At 39.5% G+C, this 24,691-nt stretch overlaps 1 pseudogene; it reads left to right on the top strand.

Annotated features, from left to right (window-relative positions):
- The first annotated feature begins 548 nt into the window (after positions 1 to 548).
- On the top strand, positions 549 to 22,387 carry LOC121011668 (60S ribosomal protein L35-like; annotated as a pseudogene).
- Positions 22,388 to 24,691: the final 2,304 nt, after the last annotated feature.

Here is a 24,691-nt window from a genome sequence, read left to right as displayed (position 1 = left end):
AAGGATGCAAAGAAGGAGCCAACCATGAAAGTGACCAAGGGATGCCTATTCCAGAAAGAGAGAACATTACCCAAAGGAGTACAGAAAGAAGAGCCTGGGATACTCCAGGACCAGAAAGGAGACTGGCAGAGCAGGCCTGCTAGGAGGAAAACAGGTTGGTACAAGGCAAGGATGGACAGGTGGTCAGGAGCAGATCAGGTGAGGCCCTGCAGGCAATGGCAGAGAGCTGGGAGTATGCCAGTCTTCACCTACTTTCTGTCAATCTATTTCTACCATTCAGCCTTTCTCAAGGTGTCTTGATAATGGAAGACTAGTATACAGGAAGAAGAGAGAGGCCGGAGTATCCCCCTCTTCTTGGTTTCAATTGGCATTTTACAACAATGGTGGCATCTCCTTTGTCCTTGCAGCTTCCCACAAGACATCCCCTTCCTCTAAGGTCACAGCTCCCGGCAGGCAGGATGCATCATTGTTGAGCAGCTTCTAGGTTCTGGGGTTTGGGTCCTACCAATCTAGAGTTAGAAGCGGTTTCCTGCTCTGGTTGCCTCCCATCCTCTATTTCATCTATGCAACAAAATCTTATATTAATATTCCTTGTTTGAAATATCTAAAATTGTTCTCTTCCCCAAGGAGCAGGTGGCAGCAGCTTGTGTAGCCATGGCCAGGATTAAGGCTCAATACCTTCATAGCAAGAAGAGGGAGCTGCAGCTAGAAAACCTGAACTGTCCCAGCTGTGTGTCACCAAAGTGACAGGCCACACAGCTTCCTTCCAAACTCTCCAAGATCTGAGTTGTTAGCAAATCTATTGCCCATGTTCTCACTGTCATTAACCAGACTCAGAAAGGGAACCTCAGGAAATTGTACAAGGGAAAGAAGTACAAGCCCCTGGGGCACCTGGCTAGTTCAGTCAGTTAAGCATCCAATTCTTGGTTTTGGCTCAGGTCATGATCTCACAGTTTGGCTCAGGCTTGAGACCCACATCAGGATATGCACTGACAGCAAGGGGCCTGCTTGGGATCTGTCTCCCTCTCTCTCTGTTGCCCCCACACACACTTTCTCTCTCTCTCTCTCCCTCCCTCCCTCCCTCTCTCTCTCTCAAAAGTAAAGAAACATTAGAAGAAGAAGAAGAAGAAGAAGAAGAAGAAGAAGAAGAAGAAGAAGAAGAAGAAAAAGCCCCTGGATCTGCAGCCCAGGAAGACATATGCCAGGTGCTGCCAGCTGACCAAGCACAAAGAGAACCTGAAGACCAAGAAGCAGCAGTAGGAGGAGAGGCTGTTCCCACTGCAGGAATATGTGGTCAAGGTCTGAACACTGACATCAATAAAATGCAAACTGGAAAAAAAACAAACCTGTGAAAAAATATTTCACTGACTAATATAAGAAGCCACATAGGTTTTGTGAGCAGAGGAGTGCCAGGATCTTGAATTACCTTTTGGGGAGATTACTCTGGCTGCTGCCAAAAAACTGTTGATAGGCTAGGAAAATGAGCAGAATTTTAAGCCACCTAGAAAGTTCTTTCAACAGTCCCAGCAACAGGTGGTTGTGTCCAGGGTTTCAGTGGTGACAGTGAATACAGTGAAATGGATAGAATAAAGTTCTATGCTGGAGACAGATGCTAAGCAAACCAGCAACAGATTGGATGTCAGAGAAGAGGAAAAAGAGAAGCATCAGTAATGACTCCTCTGGAATTTTGGTTTGACCACCTGGGTGGAAAGTATAGAGATGGAAAGATAAGGGCAGGGGAAGTTTGGAGGTCAAACAGCATGTCAAATTATCTCCTGCTTCATGAAGCTTCTAGTTATCCTCTCAGTAGGAAGCAATTTCTCCCTCCCTTGTAAAAACAGCATAGTGGAATAATATAATTATATAGCTACATGTCCATCTGACTTACTTCCCTTGCTAGATTGTAATTTGTTGTAGCTCACCATATCTTGTTCATCTTTGTGACTTCCACAGGACCTAGGGCTCTCTCAGACGTGGAGCCACAGGGCCAAGCACTGAGCTGGCAGCCTAAGAGAATCACCTCTAAGCCAGAGACACCAAGTTCTAATCTCTTATTATACAAAAGGGTATGGCTTTCAGCAACCACTTTGAGCCCGTTATATCTTTCCCCAACTCATAAATTAAACGCATTCCCCTGTTGAAGGGTAGCTGTCACTGACCTTCATGCCCATATAGCTTTTCTGAAGGAATAGAGCACATGACTATTCTTTCCAGCAGGAAGGACACACAGAGACTCAACAAATAGCTACTAAACTGAATCAAACTGGCACCACCAAACACCACGAACAGCATGGCTTCTTTTAAAAGCTCTCTCAACTTTCTCCAGTTTCCTAACCTCTCATTTCTGGCCATCCCTGAATTCACTGAAGCCAATCCCCACAGTGACATGAATGGCCGCAGGAACGCTGGATCCATAACTGATCCTCTTCCCTTGGGAAGGTGAGGCAAATCCCCTGGGCCCTTTGCTCATCTGAACAAAGAACACAACAGTCCTGCCCTGTCTCCTGCTTCTGAGAGCCATTGTAAGGAGTCGCCATCATTTATGCAGAGGGGGAGGCCTCAAGAAGGAGTCTCCTGGAGAAATGGAAAACAACAAGCGTTCTGCTTCTCACCTCTCCCATCCCAATACAGAGTCTGCCTCTCCTAATATCATCTTTCTTGTGGCTGCAGCCACTTCAGTCTCTTCCTTCAGTTCCTTCCACTGCCTCTTCATTTATTTTTTGAATTAATTGTAAGCTCTGTGCCCTCACTTGAAGTGCTCTTTAGATCCTACATGCATCCCATCTCATTTCATTCTCTCTCTGGACGCCCTCTGCTCTAAAGCAGGACTGATATCATCCCCACAGCCCAACAGCAAATATTCACCAAGTACCCACTCTGGATGAGACACTGTGCCAGACAGTGTTGATGCAAATGAGAGACATATCCTCCCACAGCTGAGTCTGTCTGAGGACACAGGACAAAAAAGTAAGATTCCCTCACTATGCAGGCAGGACCACTACTTTGGACCTCCCTGTGATACACAACTACACAAGATTTCATGCCATTTCTGCCCAGGATGCTAATTCTCCACATCTCTACATAAAGCTGATCTGTTTTTTTCTGGGTGCTTGCTCTGAGGAGAAACTAAAAACGGCCAGCCAAGAGGACTGGGGCTTGATATCCCATCCGCCAAGAAATCGTTAAAAGAACTCTGGGAGCCTAGTAGAGAAGAGAAGACTGGGCTATCATCAAATACTCAGGGGTATTCATGTGAAGGAGGGATGATGAGGCTGGGCTTATCAGGTCCCCAGAGGAAGGCCAGAAGCCAGGAGTGAAAGCTCCCATGGGCAGATTTTAGTTCAGCCCAGTGAAGTATGTTCCAATAGTCAGAAGGGCCTGAGGACAGGAGGACAGCCTCAAGTGGCAATGAGGCCCCTGTCACTGCAGGTGACAACAACCAAAGGGACACTGAGAAAATATAAGCACTGACTAAATGATATTTGCGACAGTCTGTCGTTAATTCTATGAAAATACATTCTCCAAGTGGGAACTGAGACTCTGCCAGGGCAAAATCTTCACTCCATCACTAAAATTACCATGTCCCTTATCTTCTATGTACTCTGAAAATGGGGCAACACTATCTGTACTTCCAGAGAGAGAAGAACTAGCCCTGGGCTAATCACATGAGAGAACTCAGGTGGGAGCTTCACACATCTTTGGCTCTGGTGACTGAGGGAAGCAAGAAAAGTGGTGGATCATTGATTATCCCCAAATCAATTGAAAGCATAAGAACATTTTCTTTTATGCTTCAAGCTGAAAACATAAGCGTGGAAATAAGACCCTTTCCCAATCAGTTTTAAGCTGTAAACCCCAGTGGGAAAGTGATTTGACTGTCAAGAGAAAATACAGGAATGGAAAGCAAGCCCCCTGTCACCATAAGGCTTTTAGAAGAGCAACCCAACAGTTCTTCTGGGTGGCAACAAGGCGCCATGAAGTGACATCTTGCCTTTCCATGAAGAAGCAGAGAATCCCCCTACCTCACTTCATTCACAGAATTGAAGTGTCCAAGGGGTGGACAAGTGAGAGATTCTGGCAGGACTCTGAGAGGCCATGCAGGTTGGCTTCTCAGGCAGATGTCCCCCATGCACATTCAGGGGGCTGGGATATACAAATCTAATGGGGCAGCCCATAGACCAAGCTAGTGTCTGCATCCCTGAGCTTTTTACCCATAATCAGCCCAGGAAGGAAAACAAGAGTCAATCCCGAAACAAAAAATTACTCAGTGAACAGAGGCTATGTGCCCTGCCATAGGATAAAAACAAAAGCCAAGAGTAGTCCTCAGTCTGAGAGTGTGAAGGAAGAAGGCAGACACACATAAGAACCTGTAGGAAGTTGCTATCCAATTAACTGGGAGATTTGATTGGTACCTCAGGCCTCAGTGGTTGGGAAAGGCTTCACAGGAGCAGAAGGCCACACGGCGGTGCAGCGCAGAAAACACGGGGTTGTAATTCTGGATATGATTTGAAAAGATGATTCAGATATGCACTGTCCAATAAGGTAGCTTTTAGCCACGTGTGGCCATTTAAATTTAAATAAAATAAAATAAAATAAATAAAATTCAGTTCCTTAGGCACAATAGTCCATATTTCAAGTGTGCAAAAGTTACCATGCTTAGTTGCTACCATATTGGCCATCGCAGAATCTCCACCATCACAGAAAGTTCTGTTGGACAGTTCCAATACAAATTGTCCTTACCTTCAGTGGTCCTCAAATGCCCTGAATGAATTCTGGACTCACTGCGGTGGCTTAGATGGCCGTTATGGATTGGTCCCTGCCTGGGTCTCAGGACTCATTTTTGCCACTCTGGACCCATACACCATATGCACTAGCAGTGAATAAACTTTTCCTTCTTTCTCACAAGCTCCTCCCCTGCAACAGCTAGCTGAACCATTTCCCCTGACCCTTTTGGCCAAACTAATTTCTTCTCATCCTGCTGGGTTCAATCAAAGCACCTCTTCTCTGGGGTCCCTCTAGACCCTTTAGGTGAGACAAGATTACCTGCTTTGCAATCTCAGAGAAGGCTGTGCTTTACCCATCATATCCCCACTATCAGTTGTTCACTGGTGTATCCTAAGTCTGTAGAACACTGCCTGGCTCACAGTAAGCTCTCTTTAATTATCTGTTGAATGAACAACTAAATAACTCTTTGTCAGAATTCCTTGTATCATTGTTTGTCAACCATCATAGTTTGCAATTACACAATGGCAGGGAACTTTTTTATCTCATTCATCACCTTATTTCAGTCTCTTCAATATAATAGATAATCAAAATTATTAAGGAATTATGGTAAAAGAAAGGAAGGGAAGAAAAGAGAAATGGGGGTACAAGAAAAGGAGAAAGGAGGGGAGGACAAGCGTAAGGAAAATAAAAGGAAGAGGTAGGTGAGTAAGTGATGAATGCAAAGCTTATACCTTAGGAGACAGGAAAAATGAGAATGTTATTGAGAAACAGAATAGCCGGGGAGCTAATGGCACACAGCAGTCAAGCTTTGACTGTACAATGCTGGAACAATCATTTTCCCATCACCAACTCAAGGACAAGCTTATAAAGACTCCCTGAATAGCCCCATCCTTGCCACCCCCACTCCCCAACCCACTGGAATGAGAAACAGAAGTGCAAATTAAGCTTTTTATTACAATTAGCAGCCTAACACAGGCATCACCTGTCTTGCTGAAATGTGATATTTCATCCGAGACACTCATAATCATAGCCCAATGGGGGAGACTGTGAATCAATTCACTGCCTGTTTTTCAACAGCTTTATATGAAATGATTTTTATTCTTTACACTTGCTAGTTATCCCCAAGGAATTCAAGGCAATTTACAAACTTTTAATTCTTCAGACACTCTGGGAGTGGAGGAAGTAAAAGCCTAGAATTTATAGATATGGGAGAAAAACCATGTCACAGGATTAAGTACTCAGACAGGGGAGACTCATCTGTTCCCAGATCCCACCCTTTTGAAGATGAACAGAAGGGCATTATAGTGATATTCCTAAAAGCCATCTGAGCAGAGTTTGACATGGAAATGAGGCTGGAGAGGCTGAAAGTGAGTGAGGTGTGAGGCAGTATTAACAGGTATGGGCATAATCAATGATAAAGAGGAAAGACATGAAGGTGTGAAGACAGAGGCACAGAATAGAGCTTAGAAAGGCCTGGAAGGGCCTGAGCCAGAAGCACTTGGAGTGAGGATCACCCAAGCAAAGAAGAAGAAACAGGATGCTGAAGAGAGCATATATTTAAAAAAAAAAAAAAAGCAAATCCAGAAATCATAATTTTATAGGTAAAGAAGTCAATAACAAGAGATAATAACAAGTGATTTGCCCAAGCCTACACGGTGAGCTAGGATGGAGAGGAAATCAGAACCCTGAGCAGTTTCTTCTACCCTGAGTAGGAAAAGGAGGTAGTGTTTGCCTCATGGCCTTTTGTTCATCACTTCCCTCCGAGAAAATAGGATGGGGGGCAAAACTGGGAGCTTAAGGGAGGTGAAATAAGATTAAATTGTCTATTTAGGAATGACACTAGATAATTAGGTTTGATATTAGATATTGGGTTTGTCCAGCCACAATGCTTTCCAGTTGAAGATGCATACCATATGAATTTTTAGTGTAGGTATATCAGCAGGTATCCCTCATTTTATGGAACAGATATTATATCTCAGTGTCTTAACACAGTAAATATGTATTTCTCATGCACTTTACCATGTTGTGCAGGTAGGCCAAGAACTCTGCTCAATCCAGTCACTCAGAGACCAGACTCCTTCCATTAAAAGCTGTGCTATCCAGCATGGTAGCTACTAGCCACTTGTAGCCATTTAAATTAACTAAAATTAAATAAAATTAAAAATTCAGTACCCCAGTCCTGTTAGCTGTATTTGACGTGCACAGTAAATGCATGGCTACCATATTGGATAGCAGAGCTCTAGAACATTTCATCACCACAAAAGTTCTACTGGATAGTGCTCCTCTAGACTGGATCTCTGGCATTCAGCCAGCACACAAGAAGAGAAAAAGCATAGATGATAACGCAGGAAGGGCCAGACCTAGCCAGTCATTACTTTTGCCCATATTCCACTGCCCAGGGCTCTGTTTTACATCAATACCTAACTACAAGGGAGAAGAAAGAGAAATGTAGTCAAGCTATATGCCCAGGAAGAGGAGGAAATGACCTTATTGAGTATTTACCAGTTTCTGCCACAGATATATTCTAGCAAATTCCTAAAATAAAAAATTAATTTCCCAACTGAGCTCTGTAATAAAATCAGAATAATGATCCTAAAAAGAGAATATCTCCCCATAGACTATTTTAAATTTTAAACAAGGAAGAGTTAGGATGGTGGTCAGGCTCATACTCAGAATTGTAGTTCTCTAAGGGCATTTTGCCACAGACATACTTTCCTAATTCTAGCACCCCCAAGTGCTCCATTTATTCCCTTTATTTCCTTTCTGTCCCCACCTCCACTCCTACTCCATCATTTATACCTGGCGTAGAGATACTATAATCAAAATTCACAGGGGAGGCAACAAAGAAAAGATAAACAAGTAGTACTACATCACACTAAAAAGCTTCTGCACATTAAAGAAAACCACCAACAAAATGAAAAGGCAACACACTGAATAGGAGAAAATATTTATAAATCATATATCTGATAAGGGGTTAATATAAAAATATAAAAAAAAAAAACCTCATACAACTCAAAAGGAAAAAAGAAACCACTCTAACCAAAAAATGAGCAGAGGATCTAAACAGGAATTTTTCCAAAGGAGATACACAAAATGGCCAACAGGTAAATGAAAAGGTGCTCAACCTCACTAATCATTTGGGAAATGCAAATCAAAACCACAATGAGCTATCACCTCACACCTGTTAAAATGGTTATCATTAAAATAACAAGAAATAATAAGCCTTGGCAAGCATGTGGAGAAAAGGTAACCTTTGTATGAAGTTGGTGGGAATGTAAATTGGAGTAGCCACCATGGAAAACAGAATGGAGGTTCCTCAAAATATTAAAAATATAATTACCATATGATCCAGCAACTACGCTACTGGGTATTTATCCCAATGGAATGAAATCACTCTTTTGAAAAGATATCTACACCTTCATGTTCACTGCAGCATTATTTACAATAACCAAACATGGAAATAACCCAAGTGTCCATCAACAGATGAATAAATAAATAAAATATGGACTTCTGAGCCAAGATGGTGACATAAGAAAACCCTGAACTCATCTTCTCCATAGACACACCAAATCCACACCTATATATAGAACAGTTCCTCCTGAAGAACAGAGGGCTGACTTAATAGCTTCTGTACAATGAAAGACAGACTACAGGGGCGCCTGGGTGGCGCAGTCGGTTAAGCGTCCGACTTCAGTCAGGTCACGATCTCGCGGTCCGTGAGTTCGAGCCCGGCGTCGGGCTCTGGGCTGGTGGCTCAGAGCCTGGAGCCTGTTTCCGATTCTGTGTCTCCCTCTCTCTCTGCCCCTCCCCCGTTCATGCTCTGTCTCTCTCTGTCCCAAAAATAAATAAACGTTGAAAAAAAAATTTAAAAAAAAAAAAAAAAAAAGACAGACAGACTACAGAGAGAATGGCAAAAGAGACCGAGGTAACAAAGGAAACCTTCATCCCCAACATTGCAAACTGCAGTGGGGAGGAATAGTACTAAGAGACTGTGAGTAGATTCACTTGCCCCAGGGCACAGAAAAAAAAAATGCCGCAGTTTGAATTTAAGAAACAAAACAGATGAACATAGTGAGGGGGAAACAAAAGATGCAAATCAGGAAACAGACTCTTAACTATAGAGAACAAACTGAGGGTTGTTGGAGAGGAGGTGGTCAGGGAGACCGGTTAAATAGGCGATGGGTATTAAGAAGGGTACTTGTGATGAGCACTGGGTATTGTATGTAAGTGATGAATCATTAAATTCTACACCTGAAACTAACTGGAATTTAAATATAAATATGGGGGGGGGGGGAATAAAAGAAAATAAAAGGGCAACTAAAATATAAAGGAACCAGCCCTAGAACTCTGCCAAATGTGGGGTAGCTGCTAGAACTCTCTTCAGGTTGAAGAAGTTGGTGGGAGCCACAGTTTACATTTCCCCTCTACTTTGACAGTATGGATGGGAGCAGAGACCAGCCAGCCTAGCACCTCAGTGAGCCACAGGCCTCTAGGCCACACTAACCCAATCCTCCTATCACAGTGGCCCCTGTGCAGGAAACCCCTGGTCAGTGCTCTCTACAGCTCCAGCCAGATCACCAAGATGACCCAGGCACAAAGCATTCCAGAACCACTCCTAGCTCATACCACTTCAGCTCCAGACAAGTAACAAGGACATCTTCAATACAGAGTGCCAGGACCCCTCAACCCACACCCTACTTCACATCCAGCTACCCCACCAGGACACCCCATGCACAGAGTGCCACACAACACCCTAGCCTGTACCTATGTCAGCTTCAACTGTCCTCCCAGGATATCTTCTTCATGGAGAGCCCCAGCACTCCACCAGCATGTGCCCACTTCAAGTTCAGCTGTCCTGCCAGGGAACCTTGGGGCCACCCTGGCCCATGCCCACTTCAACTCTAGTCATCCTACCAGGGCAACCACAGCATGAAGTGCCCCAGAATCCACAACCCAAGTCAGCCACAACTCCAGCCAGCCAGCCAAAATTACCAGGCACACACAGTCTGCACAGGGGTGACCATACACCAGACAATTTCTTCAAGTTTAGGAGAAGTAGCTCTTCTGTCTAATTAATAGAAACAAACACAGAAAGTCAAGCAAAATGAGACAGAAGAATGCATACCAAATGGAAAAAAAAAAAAACCACAAGACAAAACCTCGGAAAATAAGCTAAATGAAATGGAGATAACCAACTTACCTGATAAAGATTTCAAAATAATGGTCATAAAGATGCTCACTGGAGTGGAGGGAAGAGTAGATGAACATAGTGAGTACTTCAAAAAAGACAAAAAACATATACAGAAAAGAACCAATAGTAGTTGAAGGATACAAAAACTGAAATGAAAAATACACTAAAGGGACTCAACAGTAGATTAGAGGATGCAGAAACAGATCAGTGATCTGGAAAACAGGGTAATAAGAATCACCCAAGCTTAACAGCAAAAAGAAAGAAGAATAAAACAAAATAAGAATAGATTTCTTGAACATCAAGCAAACAAACATTGCATTATAGGTGTCCCAGAGGAAAAAGAAAAAGAAAAAGTGGCAAAAAAAAAAAAAAGTTCTTTGAAAAAATAATAGCTAAAAACCTCCCTAACCTGGGGAAGGGAAACAAACATCCAGATTCTGGAAGTACAGAGAGTTCCAAACAATATGAACCCAAGCAGGTCCACATCACAACGCATATTAATGAAAATGTCAAAGTTAAAGATAAAGAGAATTTTTAAAGCATCAAGAAAGAAGCAACTAGTAAACCACAAGGAAAACCCCATAAGGCTATCAGTTAGGTTTTCAGCAGAAACTTTGCAGGCCAGAAGGGAATGGCATGATATATCAAAGTGCTGAAAGGAAAAAAAAAACCTACAACTAAGAATATTCCACCTGATAAGGTTATCTATGACAACTGAAGGAGAAGTAAAGAGTTTCCCAAACAAAAGTTAAAGGAGTTTATCACCAGTAAACTGGCCTTATAGGAAGTGTGAAAGAGACTTCTTTAAGTGGAAAAGAAAAGCCTATAATTAGGAATAATAAAATTATTACACAACAAGAGGATATAACAGTTGTAAATATCTATGTACCCAATACTGGAGAACTTAAACACATAAAGCAAATACTAATAGACATAAAGGAGAAAATTGACAGTATTACAATAATAGAAGGAAACTTTAACTCACATCAATGGATACATCATTCAGACAAAAAAATCAATAAGGGAACAGTCTGTGAATATCACATTAGACAAGGTGAACTTGACAGGTATATATGGGTATATATCCCAAAACAACATAATACTAATTCATTTCAAGTGTACATGAAACAGTCACCAGGATAAATCATATGTTAGGCTGCAAAATAAATCTCACTAAATTTAAGAAAACTGAAATCATACCACACATTTTTTCCAACTACAAAGGTAGGTGGAAACAAGAAAAAAAACTGGAAAAAAACACAAGCACATGCAAGTTAAACAACATGCTACTAAGCAACCAGTGAGGCAATGAAGAAATCAAAGAGGAAAGAAAAAATACATGGAAACAAATGAAAATGAAAACAGTATAGTCCAACATCTTTGGGACACAGCAAAAGTAGTTCTAAGAGGAAAATGTGTAGTGATATAGGCCTGCCTCAAGAAACAAGAAAAATCTCAAATAAACAAGCTAACCCTACACTTCAAGGAACTAGAAAAGAACAAACAAAACCCAAAGTTAGCAGAAGGAAGCAAATAATAAATGTAAGAGCAGAAATAAATGAAATGGAGATTTAAAAAAACAATAGAAAAAAAATCAATGAAACCAAGAGCTGGTTCTTTGAAAAGATAAAATTGATAAATCTTTTATCAGACTCATCAAGAAAAAAAGAGAGAGAACCCAAATAAATAAAATCAGAAATCAAAGATGAGAAATAACCAACACCACAGAAACATAAAAGGCTACAGGAGACTACAATGAAAAATTATATGCCAACAAATTGAACAACCTAGAAGAAATGGATAAAATCGTAGAAGCATACAATCTTCCAAAACTGAATCAAGAGAAATAAAAAATATGAACAGGCCAATTGGCCTAGTAACAAAATTGAACTCATAATCAAAACTCTCCCAACAAACAACAGTTCAGGACCAGAGGGATTCATAGATAAATTCTACCAAACATTTCAAGAAGAGTTAATACCTATTCTCCTCAAACTATTCCAAAATATAGCAGAGGTAAAAAAAGCTTCCAAATAAATGCATTCTATGAGGCCAGCATTACCCTGATAGGAAAAGAAAGAAAGAAAAAAAGAAAGAAAAAAAGAAAGGAAGAAAGAAAGAAAGAAAGAAAGAAAGAAAGAAAGAAAGAAAGAAAGGAAGGGAGGGAGGGAGAGATAGAACACTACAGGCCAATATCTCTGATAAGCACATATGCAAAAATCCTCAACAAAATATTAGCAAACCACATTCAACAATAAATTAAAAGGACCATTCACCACAATCAAGTGAGATTTATTTCAGGGATGCAAAATGATTCAATATCCATAAATCAATCAATACGATACACATTAACAAAATGAAAGATAAAAATCATGTGATCATATAGATACAGAGAAAGTATTTGAGAAAAGCAATATCTGTTCATGGTAAGAACTCTCAACAAAATGGGTTTAGAGGGAACATACTTTAACATAATAAAGGCCATAAATGAGAAACTCACAGCTAACATCATATTCAGTGGTGAGAAACTGAGAGCTTTTCCTCTGAGATTAGAACAAGATATGGATGTCCATTCTCACCACTTTTATTCAACATGGTCCTGGAAGTCTTGGCCACAACCATCACACAAGAAAAAGAAATAAAAGGAATCCAAGCTGGGAAAGGATAAGTTAGACTGTCCTTATTTGTCACTATTTGCAGATGACATGATTCTACACATAGGAAACCCTAAAGACTACCAAAAAAAAACTATTAGAAGTAATTAATTTAGCCAAGCTGCAGGATATAAAACTAATATACAGAAATTTGTTGCTTTTCCATACACTAATAACAAACTATCAGGAAGAGAAATTAAGAAAACAATTCCATTTAAAATTGCATCAAAAGGAATAAAATACCTAGGAATAAGTTAACCAAGGAGGTGAAAGACCTGTACTCTTAAAACTATGAAAGACACTGAAGATAATATAAACAAATGGAAAGACCTACCATGTCCATGGATTGGAATAATCAATATTGTTAAAATGTCCATACTACCCAAAGAAATCTACAGATTCAATGCGTTCCCTATCAAAACACCAACAACAGTTTTCACAGAACTAGAAAAAATAATCCTAAAATTTCTATGGAACCACAAAAGACCACAAATTATCAAAACAATCTTGAGAAAGAAGAATGAAACTTAAGGTATCACAATCCCAGATTTCAGTATATACTACAAAGCTATAGTAATAAAGAAAAGTATGGTGCTGACAAAAATAGACATATAGATGAATGGGACAGAATACAGAACCCAGAAATAAACCTATTTGGTCAACTAATCCATAATAAAAGAGGCAAGAATATACAATGGGGAAAAGACAGTCTCTTCAATAAATGGTGCTGGGAAAACTGGATAGCTACATGCAAAAGAATGAGACTAGATCATTTTTATATACCATACACAAAAATGAACTCGAAATGGATTAAACCCCTAATTGTTAGACATGAAAACACAAAACTCCTAGAAGAAAACATAGGCAGTAATGTCTTTAACATTAGCCTTAGCAACATTTTTCTAGATATGTCTTCTAGGCAAGGGAAATACTACACCAAAATAAAAGCTTTTGCACAGGGAGGGAAACCATCAACAAATTGAAAGAGCAACCTACTAAATGGGAGATGATATTTGCTAATGATATATCTGATACTGGATTAATATCCAAAATATATAAAGAACTAATACAACTCAACACCAAAAATATGTGTGTGTGCACACACGCGTGCACATGCACACACGCACAGACACACACATATGTATATACACACATATATATGATTTAAAAATGAGCAGAGGATCTAAATAGACATTTTTTCAAAAATGGCATACAGATGGTCAATGGATACATGAAAAAGACGCTGAACATCACTAATCAACAGGGAAATGAAAATCAAAACCACAATGAGATATCACCTCACACCAGTTAGAATGTCCATCATCAAATGACAAGAAATAACAAGTGTTGGTGAGAATATGGAGAAAAGGGAATCCTTGTGCATTGTTGGTGGGAACATAAACTGGTGCAGCCACTGTGGAAAATAGAATGGAGGTTCCTCAAAAATTAAAAATAGAAATACCGTATGACCCAGTAATTCTACTACTGCCACTACTGGGTTATTTACCCAAAGAAATGAAAACACTAACTTGAAAAGATATAGGTTTATTGTAACATCATTTACAATAGTCAAGATATGGAAACCACCCCAGTGTCCATCAGTAGATGAATGGATAAAGAAGATGTGGTGCGTTCGTGTGTGTGCGCGCGCGCGCGTGTGTGTGTGTGTGTGTGTGTACACATTGGAACATTCCAATATTCCATACACATTGGAATGAGATCTTGCCATTTGCAACAACGAATGGAACTACAGGATGTTATGCTAAGTGAAATAAGTCAAACAGAGAAAGACAAATATCATATGATTTCACTTATATGTAGAATCTAAAACAAAACAAACTCATAGCTACAGAGAACAGACTCTTGGTTTCCAGAGGCAGGGAGTGGGGGGTGGGTGAAATGGAGGAAGGTGGTGTAAAAGCACAAACTTCCAGTTATAAGATAAATAAGCCTTGGGAATGCGATGGACAACATGAAGACTATAATTACCAATACCGTATTGTATATTTGAAAGTTGTTAAAAGAATAGATCTATCTTAAAAGTCTCATCTCCAGAAAAAAAAACTGTAACTATATGTGGTGACAGATAGTAATAAACTTACTGTGATAATCATTTTGCAGTATATAGATATATCAAATCATTATGTTGCACACCTAAAACTAATACAATGTTATGTGTCAATTATATCTCAGCCAGAAAAACTTTAATTAAAAAAATAAACATTCAGAAGCACCTGGGTTGCTCAGTTGGTTGAGCATCTGACTCTTAATTTTGGCTCAGGTCATGATCCCAGGGTGATGGGATCAAGCCCCATGTCAGGTTCTATGCTGAGTGTGGAGGCTGCTTGGGATTCATTCTCTCTCTCTCTCTCTCTCCCCCCCTCCCTCCCTCCCCTTCTCCCTTCCTCCCTCCCTCCCTCCTGCTTGCACTCTCTCTTTCTCTCTCGAATCAACAAACATTCACATAGGAATCTTAGTTCCCTTCTAACTTTTCTCTGTACCTACCATGTCTGAAGCTTGTATTTGAACTTGAATGGGTTCAATTCAACAACCTTCACCAGGTCCCTGCTATATGCATGAGTTATATGCAGTAAGGATCATAGGGCATAAAAAAAAGGTGAAAGACACAATCACTCAGGGAAAGTTTGAAATAATTAATAATATGTTGAGCTGAGACAAATGCCCAGAGAGATACAAAAGTGAGAGTTCAAAACAATGTGAGATGACAACAGATAAGGGAAGCAGGGAAAGACTCCCTAGAAGAGAAGACAGTATAGCATGCTTTCTGAATGCTGAGCCTGATTTCAATAGGTTGGGATGTAAGGTGAAGCTTCGAAGAAGAGAGGGAGGCAGTGCTAGCCTTTCTCTGAAGACAAGATGGCTGGTTGTGTACTTGGAAGTCAGTTTCGAGAGGAATTGCTTCCCTCAGCTTCTGTTCCATCATCTGTATCTCCTACCCTTCCCCAGGTCCCACTTTATAACACAAGAACCACCATTCCCTGCACCTGAGTACCAAGCTATGACCAAATAGGCTGGAGAGCAACAAGCAACACCAGAGCAACAAGCTGAGATAAAGGGAGGGTAGGACCATGCCCTTGAAGGAAACACCATATATGAACACACATTGGAAACTTTGAAGGACCACACTAATTTGAAAGATAATTATTGCTATGTGCTAAGGTATGTGTCCAGAGCAAAATGGGAAACATGGTAGTTGGTTAAGGAGTTCTACCGAGCAATCCTTAATACCACTTCCAACTCTAATATTTTAAGGCCCAATGGTTTTGTCACTGGCAAGATTCCTGACCTTGGTTTTTATCAAGCCCTGATCTTTCTACCTTTAATCTATCCACTCCATGGTGATCCTAGTCCAAGTCACTACCATTCCCCATCTGAACTACTGAAAGAAACTTCTCACTTGCCTCCTCCACAAGTACTTATCCACCTGCAACTTATCCATAATGACCTTTCTAAAAAAACATCATAGATTTTACCCTGAAGATAAAATCTAAACTCATTACATCCTATCAACCTAACCAAGGCTTAAACTACCTTCCTCCTCCTTTACCAACTCTAGCCACACTGGCCTCCTAAACAGTTGCTAAAACACATCAAAGTCTTTCCCATCTCTAGGTCTCTCCAGTTGTTCCTCAGCCTGGAACACTTTTCTTTTTTATCTCTACATGGCTGGCTCAACTCCAGTGTCATCATTTCAGATAACCTCTAATTACTCTATCCCAAACAGTACCCCAATTACTGCTATACAATCTGCTAGGAGTGTCCACAGACTTCTACTCTCCCCTTGCCCTATGCTGTCCTTGCAAATATCTCCTCTACCCTCCTGCCTCCAGCCTCACCTCTGTGAACATTTGCACATATTTGTGGCCACACTCACGTCTCTGCAGCTGTGGTTCCACATTCCCAACTAGCTTCTGGGTATTCCACCTATATGTCACAGTTGGGAAAACAGAATCACCATCTTTTGCAAATCATTTCCTATCCTTTATTTCTATTACTTCTACCACCATCCTTACAAGTTCCTAATCTTACAATCACATAGTCATCTTTAATCCCTTATATATAATTAATGACTAACTTTTCTGGAGCACCGTGTAGTATATAGTTTTCACACAACATCTTCTTAATCATTGAGGTTGTCATTATTATTTTTAAGAGCTCTACTGAAGTATAATTGAATAAGATATCAAACTATTACCAAAATCAAGATAATGAACATATTCATTGACCCAAATGGTTTTCTTGTGCCCCTTGGTAATCTCCCTCTCATCCTTCCCCACTTCTCCATTCTCTCCTGGAAAGCACTGTTTCCTGCCACTATACATCAGTGTGTATCTCCTAGAATGGAGATCTATAGAATCACACATTATGTACTCATTTTTGTCTGTTTTTCTACTCAGCATAATTATTTTGAGATTCACCCCATGTTATAGCTTATATCAATAGTCTGTTCCTTTTTATTACTGTGTAGTATTCCGTTGTACTGATGTAACAGTTTGTCCATTCTTTAGTTGATGTGTATTTGGGTTGTTTCCATTTTGGGGCTATTCCAAAAAAAAAGCCTCAGTGAACATTTGTGTACAAGTCATTGTATAAGCATATGCTTTTATTGTTCTTGGGTAACGGGTGAAATGCCCGTATCATATTGCAGATATATGTTTAGCTTTTTTAAAAAATTGCTAAACTGTCTTTCAGTGTGGTGTGCCATTTTGCATTCCTACCACCAACATTTAAGAGCTCCAATTCTTCCACACACCTCCCAATACTTCTTATCATCAGCATTTTTAATTTTAGTCATTCTGGTAGACATATAGTGGTGCCCCCACTGAAGTTTTAATTTGTCTTTCTCAAATGACTGATGATGCTGAGCATATTTTCATGGTTTATCTACCACCTTTTTGAATTCAGTTTGTTAAAATTTTGTTCAGAATTTTTGCAGTTATGTCCATGAGGGATAATGGTTTGTAATGTTCTTTCCTTCCGGTGTTTTTGTCTGTTTTCGGTTATCAGTGCAATGCTGGCCTTATAAAATGAGTTGGGAAGTATTCCTTCCTCTTCAATTTTCTGGGAAGAGTTTGTGTAAGTTTCCTATTTAAATGTTTGGTAGAATTCACTGGTGACATTATCTCACCCTAGAATTGTCTTTGTAGAAACGTTTTCAGCCAAAAATTAAATACATAATGCAGCTATTCAGGTTATTTGTCTCTTTCTAAGCTAGTTTTGTTAGCTTCTATCTTTCAAGGAATTTGTCAATTTGATCTAAATTGTAGAATTTACTGGTAAAAAATTGTTCATAACATTATCCTTATTCTTTTTTTAACACCTGTAAAATCTACAGTGATGTCACCTCTCCTGACACTGGTAATTGTATGTTCCCTCATTTTTTCCCTGATCAGTCTGGTAGAAGTTTATCAATTTTATTGGCCTTCTCAAAGAACTAGCTTTTGGTTTTATTAATTTTTTTCTATTTTTCTGTTTTCTAATTTATTTCTGCTCTTATTCTTTCTTTCCTACTTACTTTGGGTTTACTTTGCTCTTTCTAGTTTCTTAGGACAGAATCTGAGTCACTGATCTGAGACTTTTTTTTTCTAATATAGGTTTTTAGTGCTATAAAGTTTGTGTCTTTATATTCAGTGTATTTCCTATAGGCAGTATATATAGTTTTTTTCCAACCTGACAATCTCTGTTATTTAATTGGGGTATTTATGGATATGGTTGTATTAATCTATTATCTTTTTATCTTTCTATTTGTCCATTCTAGTAGTTCTTTCCCTCTTCTTTTTCTGCCTTATTTTGGGTAAGCTGAATATCTGTATGATTCTATTTTATTTCCATTTTATACATAGTTTACTCTATAACTCTTTGCTTTGTTATTTTCATGGTTGCTTTCATGGTTGCTTTCATGTTATTTTCATGGTTATTTCCATTTTATACATAGTTTACTCTATAACTCTTTGCTTTGTTATTTTCATGGTTATTTTCATGTATTTTCATGGTTGCTTGTTATTTTTATAGTATGCATATTTACTTTATGCAGTAAAGTGAGAGCATACTACTTCATATAGTGTAAGAACGTTATAATTGTGCATTTCTATTTTCTCTTCCTAACCCTTGTTTTGCTGCTACCCTACCTATCACTTTTATATATACTACAAATCCCACACTACACTACACTGTTACTGCTTTTGTTTAAACAGTTTACTTTCTCTTAAAGAATTTAAAGAGTTTTTAATAATAAGTATGTCTTTTCCATGTCTGAAAAATCTTCATTTTTCCTTCATATTTGAAAGATATGTTCTTTGGACATAAAATTTAGGTTGACAGGGGTATTTGTCTTTCAGTACTTCTTCCTTTAATTTGCTTGTTTTTCCAAAAGAAATCTGCTCTCATCCTTATCTTTGTCCCAACTCTGTACATATAGTGTATCCTTCCTCTGGCTGCTTTTCAGATTTTCTCTTTACTGATGGTTTTGAGCAACTTGCTTGTCATGTGACTTGGTGTAGTTTTCTTCAAGTTCCTTATGCTTGGAGTTTGTGAGCTTCTTGGAGCTGAGAGTTTATAGTTTTCAACAAATTTAGAAATTTCACCCATTATTTCTCCAAATAATTTTTTCTGTCCTCTCTCTCTCTCTCTCTCACACTCTCTTTCTCTCTCTCTCTCTCTCTCTCTTCTTCTTTGTAAACTCCAATTACATGCATATTAGGTCACTTAACGTTGTTCCACAGCTTACTAATGCTCTATTCATTCTTAAAATTCTCCCTTCATTTTTTCTTTCTTTCTTTTTTTTTCTTTCATTCTTTCTTTCTTTTTCTTTCTTTTCCTCCCTCCCTCCCTTCTTCCTTTCTTCCTTTCTTTCTTTTTTCTTTCTTTTATTCTTTCTTTCTTTTTCTTTGTTTCTTTTCCTCCCTCCCTCCCTTCTTCCTCCCTTCCTTCCTTTCTTTCTTTTATTCTTTCTTTCTTTTTCTTTGTTTCTTTTCCTCCCTCCCTCCCTCCCTTCTTCCTTTCTTTTCTTTCTTTCTTTCTTTCTTTCTTTCTTTCTTTCTTTCTTTTTCTCTCTTTCTGGATATTTTCTGTTGCTATGACTTTAAGTTCACCAAACTTTCCTTCTACAAAGTCTTACCTACCACTAGTCTCATCCAGTGTATTATCCACACATTGTAATTCTCATTTTTAAAAGTTGAATCTGGCCTTTTATATCTCCCATGTCTTAACTTTTTTAACATATGGCATACTGTTGTAATTATTTTTAATGGCCTTGTCTGCTAATTCTAACATCTGGGTCAATTCTGATTCAATGTCAGTTGACTGACTCATCTCATTACAGACTGTATCTTCTTTGCATGGCTGATCATTTTTGATTGGATAGCTGACACTGTAAATTTTATCTTACTGTATGCTAAATTTTTACCCACAAGTATTTGTGATCTTTGTTTTTGATGCAGTTTCTTGGAAACAATTCAGTCCTTTTGTGTCCTGCTTTTAACATTTGTTATGCAGAACCAGAGTAGTATCTAATCTAGAGCTCATTAATCCCAAGTGCTGAAGAAAACTCTTTTGTGTACTCCACTCAATGTCCTTGAACCTTGAGGTTTCTAGTGTGGCTATTGAGAATAGGCACTATTTCTGACTCTGTGTAAGGGCTGTTACCTCTAATCCTTTCAGGCAGTTCTTTATCCAGGCTTAGGTAGTTTTCTCACAGACAGGCACTCATAAGTACTCAGCTGAATCCTCAAAAGGGACCTAAAAATCTCTGGAGATCTATATACAACTCTCCCCTCTCTGCTACTCTGTCCTGAGAACTACAACTGACCAGACTCTCAGCTTTGTCCCCTCATTTCAGGGAGTCTGACATCTATTTGATTTTCCCTTCTCTGCAGTGTGGCCTGGAAATTTTCAAGATAATAAACTGGGACAAGCATAGAGTTCACTTCATGTAAACACGTAAGTGTAAACAAAATACACATAGTTTTTATCCTTCTTAATAATTAAGCCATTATTTGGACAGTTCAGATGATAATTAAATTTTGAACTACAGTGATGGTAATAGAAAAGCAGAATAACTACCAGAACGTGCTTAAAGACTGCTTGCTGTGAGGTTTAAGGACACTTACAATTTGGAATCTTGGGCTGGCTCTTTATTCAATTTACTCATTTGAAATATAGGTGTAATAAAAATGACAGAGATTTGGCTTCTGGCCAAGATGAAACAAAAGGGAGCATATTTAAACTACCGTTTGAAATGCTATAAATTAGACACAATATATGAAATAATGGTTTGTAAGACACAGGACATCAGGCAAAAAAAAAAAAGGACAGTAAGTAATCTTTAAGAGATGCATCTCACAGAGATGCACCATATTCTGTCAATCATTCCCCTTTTTCTGTTACTATCACCATAGTTCAAGACTTAATTATCATTTGAACTATCCAAATAATTACCTCTCAACTAAGTGATGAAAGACAAAACTATATGTGTTTTACTGTGTTTTATTTACACGTCTGTGTTGCTAGTGGCTCCTTCCACATGGTTTGGGTTCAAAACATACAGAAAAATGTACCATGCAGTGTAAAGAGAATGTAAATGCTAGAGCCAGACTGCCTCAGTGCAAATCCTAGTGACATGGTTCACCAGCTATATAACGTTGGATAAGTCATCTAATCTCACTGTGCATTCATTTTCTTGGCTAAAACAGAGAGATAATAATAGTATCAACCTCAGAGGATTGCTGTGCAAATTAAATGATTTAACCTATGTGAAATAAATATTAGCATATATTATTGACTTGAGCTGAACTGGTCTCCTTGCTTTCAGTTTCTCCTCCCTTTAATTTATCCTCCAGGAGATAGCTCTTTTGGAAGATGCTTCCTAAAATCCAAATTTCATCTACTACATCCCTGCTGTAAAACCTTCTGTGATGCCCCATGTAACCCCCAAAGTGCTCCCACTGTCTAGCCCCAGCCTTCATTTCTGAATTCATCTTACCACCACATCACCACACAAATCCTTTGCTCAAATAATATTGATCCATTTGCCAGATCCCATATACATCCTTCTCCCACCTTTGCTCACACAATCTCCTCCACCTGGAATTCCATTTTATAGCCCCCCTCCACCCAAGTCTGCCCCCAATCAAAATCCTACCCTTGAGAGTCCAACTCAAACTCCACCTTCTTATAAAGCCCATACTGATCACTTTCAAAATACAATCTCTATATCCTCTCAACACCCTTGGAAACAACTATCTATGGTTTTCACATGACTCTTATTTAATTCCTTTATTAGTACTTGTTATCAGAGACCTGGGTACCCAGTAGGTACTCAATAAATATCTACTCAGTAAACAAATAAATTTGACTCAGAAGACTCATGAGGCCATTCAAGGCAAAAGACCATACAATAAATTCTTTACTAAGACAGTTTTTCCTGGAAGAAGATGAATTCCTCATCATGCAAATGGCAGGAAGAACTATGCCCAAAACAGCCACATTATCCCTGGCAGCCTCAGGGGTACACAAGTAGCAAAGGCCACAGAACTCCAGTTTCCAGTTTCCAGGCTCTTGAATTTGTCTAATTAACAACAGCCTGAGTCAAATGTGCCAAAGGGAAGCAGAACATCCCACCAAATATAGACTCAGCCGCCATGTTCCCCTGGAAATAGAAACTGGGAGGCAGCAGAAGCTCAAGATGCAAAGGAAGATTGACATGATGTCACAGGGTGGGAACCAGCCTATTCCTGCCAGCCCTGCAGTGAGCAAGAGAGAAACCATGGATGGGAACCACTTCCCACTTCCCAAGCTCTGAGGGGCCTTCCCAAAAGGTTGGGAAAAGAGAGAACAAATAAGGCATGTCACAGGCTACCTCCCACCATGAGGTGTTCTCTGCCTCTGTCTCTCAGAGAGTGAGGGAGCAACAGAGAATTAGGATATAAAAACCCATCCTTGCAGGTTCTGTGCCCCTACCTAGCTCAGGAAGCATCAGGTAGGTCAATGCCGTCAAAGAATGCAAACTGGCACTGCCCAACCTCCTTCCCTATTTCTTGTCTCTGCTCCAGGAAAGTAAATGGCTTACCCTTCCCAGGTGAGCAATCCTAGTCAAGATTTGTTTTATTTATTTTTTTATTTTTATTTTTTAAGTAGGCTTTATGCCCAGCACAGAGCCCAATGTAAGGCCCAAACTCACAACCCTGAGATCAAGACCTGAGCTGAGATCAAGAGTCAGATACTCTACTGACTGAGCCACCCAGGCACCCCAGTCAAGGTTTATTCTAAAGCAAACAGCAACAAGAACAAAAACAAGAACAATGAATGGTATCTACACAGATGACCTCATTTGTAGGAAGTTTGCCCCAAACATCTCTAAACCCCACTCCCACTTCTCTGCCACCTAGGTTTCCACTGTACATTCTTCACATTGTCCTTTCCTGGCTGCACTCACTCAATGAGTATTTGCTGAGTGCCCTCTATGTGCCAAATTCTTGCTCTGGTGATTAAATAGAAAGAAAATGCTCACACAGTTTCTAGCCCCAGTGGAGATAGTAGTCTACACGAAGTAGACATTAAATGAATAATGGCACAGATAAGCATGTAATTACACAACATAGTAAGTTCTAAGAAAGAAAATACACAGTGTCATTGCAGCATGCAACCAGGAAACCCGGCTTCATTTGGGTTTCAGGAGAGGTCACTCAGAGGAGGCAAGAAGAATGAGAGGCTCCATGCTTGAGGCTCCATCATTTACCAGCAAGGTGAGCCAGGGCATGATGCTTAAGTTCTTTGTGCCTACTTCACAGAGCTGTTGTGAAGATCAAAATGAGTTAATTCAACACATATTATATGTACAAAGGGTTTAGAATAGTTCCTGAAAAAGAGAAGTACCACGTGTTTGCTATTGTCCTTGTGGTTGTTCTTGATCCTTCAGGAAGGAGCTCAAGTTCCTCCTCTCGGAAGACCCTCTTTGACTCCCTTTGGAAGAGTCAGACATCTCCAGAAATCTCAGCTCACATATCTATAACAGCATCTGCCATGCGCCACTCTGATTTGCTTGCCTGTGTGTGTTACCCTTGCTGTCATTTGAGGTTCTAGGAAGCCTTGACAACATCTGATATTCATCTTTGTGCTCTCAGTGCCTCTCCTGGTAACTGGCACAAGTAAGTGCTAATATTTAAGGAACAAATGAATTCCATTTAAGTTTTAAAGAGATGCCAATTAAAATATAAATACACAGACAAGACTCGTGATAGCTGCAAACCCAACTGAGATGAATATGACCCCTAACGAAACCTCTTCTGCCAGAATGGCTTTTCAGGTTTATGCTCCCAGTCTGCGTGACAAACCTACAGGAAACAACTACCTGGAAATCCACTAGGCTGTATGTTGTATGAGGGCAATGCCTGAGTCTTACATATTGTTCCATCCCCAGCACCTGACATGGTAAGCAAACTGTACACATCCTATAACTATTGGTTGAATGAAGTAACAAATGTCCATCGTATTGTTATGCGTCCCCTATATAACTCAACACCTCTGGTCTCTCCATCTTTGGTGTCTGGAAATCTTCTCCAAAGTAACTTTTTCTCTGACCTTATGAAAATGTGACACCTGGGACTAATTGTGCTTTTCTTCTTATTCTGGCTGCAGAGGAGCTCAGAGCCAAATCTGAAGTCCATTTGATGGACTTTTATAGTCCTATGAAGGCATTTATAGTGCACAGTGTGCCAGCTTTTTGTTTGACCTGAACTATGTTGTATTACTTTCCCTTCACGGTAGTCATCCTTTGGTGTCTTTTATCTTTATTACTTGATATACATAGAGGTGCAAAAATTATATTCACAACTCAGATATGTAAAAACATACCTTTCTTTTTAAAGCCAAATTCATTTTTATTTTTGAGCCCTGATTCCTTCCTTGAGTAGTATTGGGGAATGTAAGCTTGCTGTTTCAAGTTATTTTAGACTCTATTGACCTAAAAGAGTTTCTTTTAGATTATCTCAGGCTTCCAGGGGCAAAAATTGAATCAATTCAGAGTTGAATTTCCTACCAAGACTGTTTCTACTAATTAAGTGATGTTAGAGTCCCAGGAGACACTCAGGCATGTTGATGGCATTGC

Source organism: Herpailurus yagouaroundi, unplaced genomic scaffold (assembly GCF_014898765.1).
Source record: "Herpailurus yagouaroundi ecotype Mexico unplaced genomic scaffold, PumYag 195, whole genome shotgun sequence".
NCBI lineage: Eukaryota > Metazoa > Chordata > Mammalia > Carnivora > Felidae > Herpailurus > Herpailurus yagouaroundi.
This window is presented reverse-complemented; position numbering and strand designations above follow the sequence as displayed.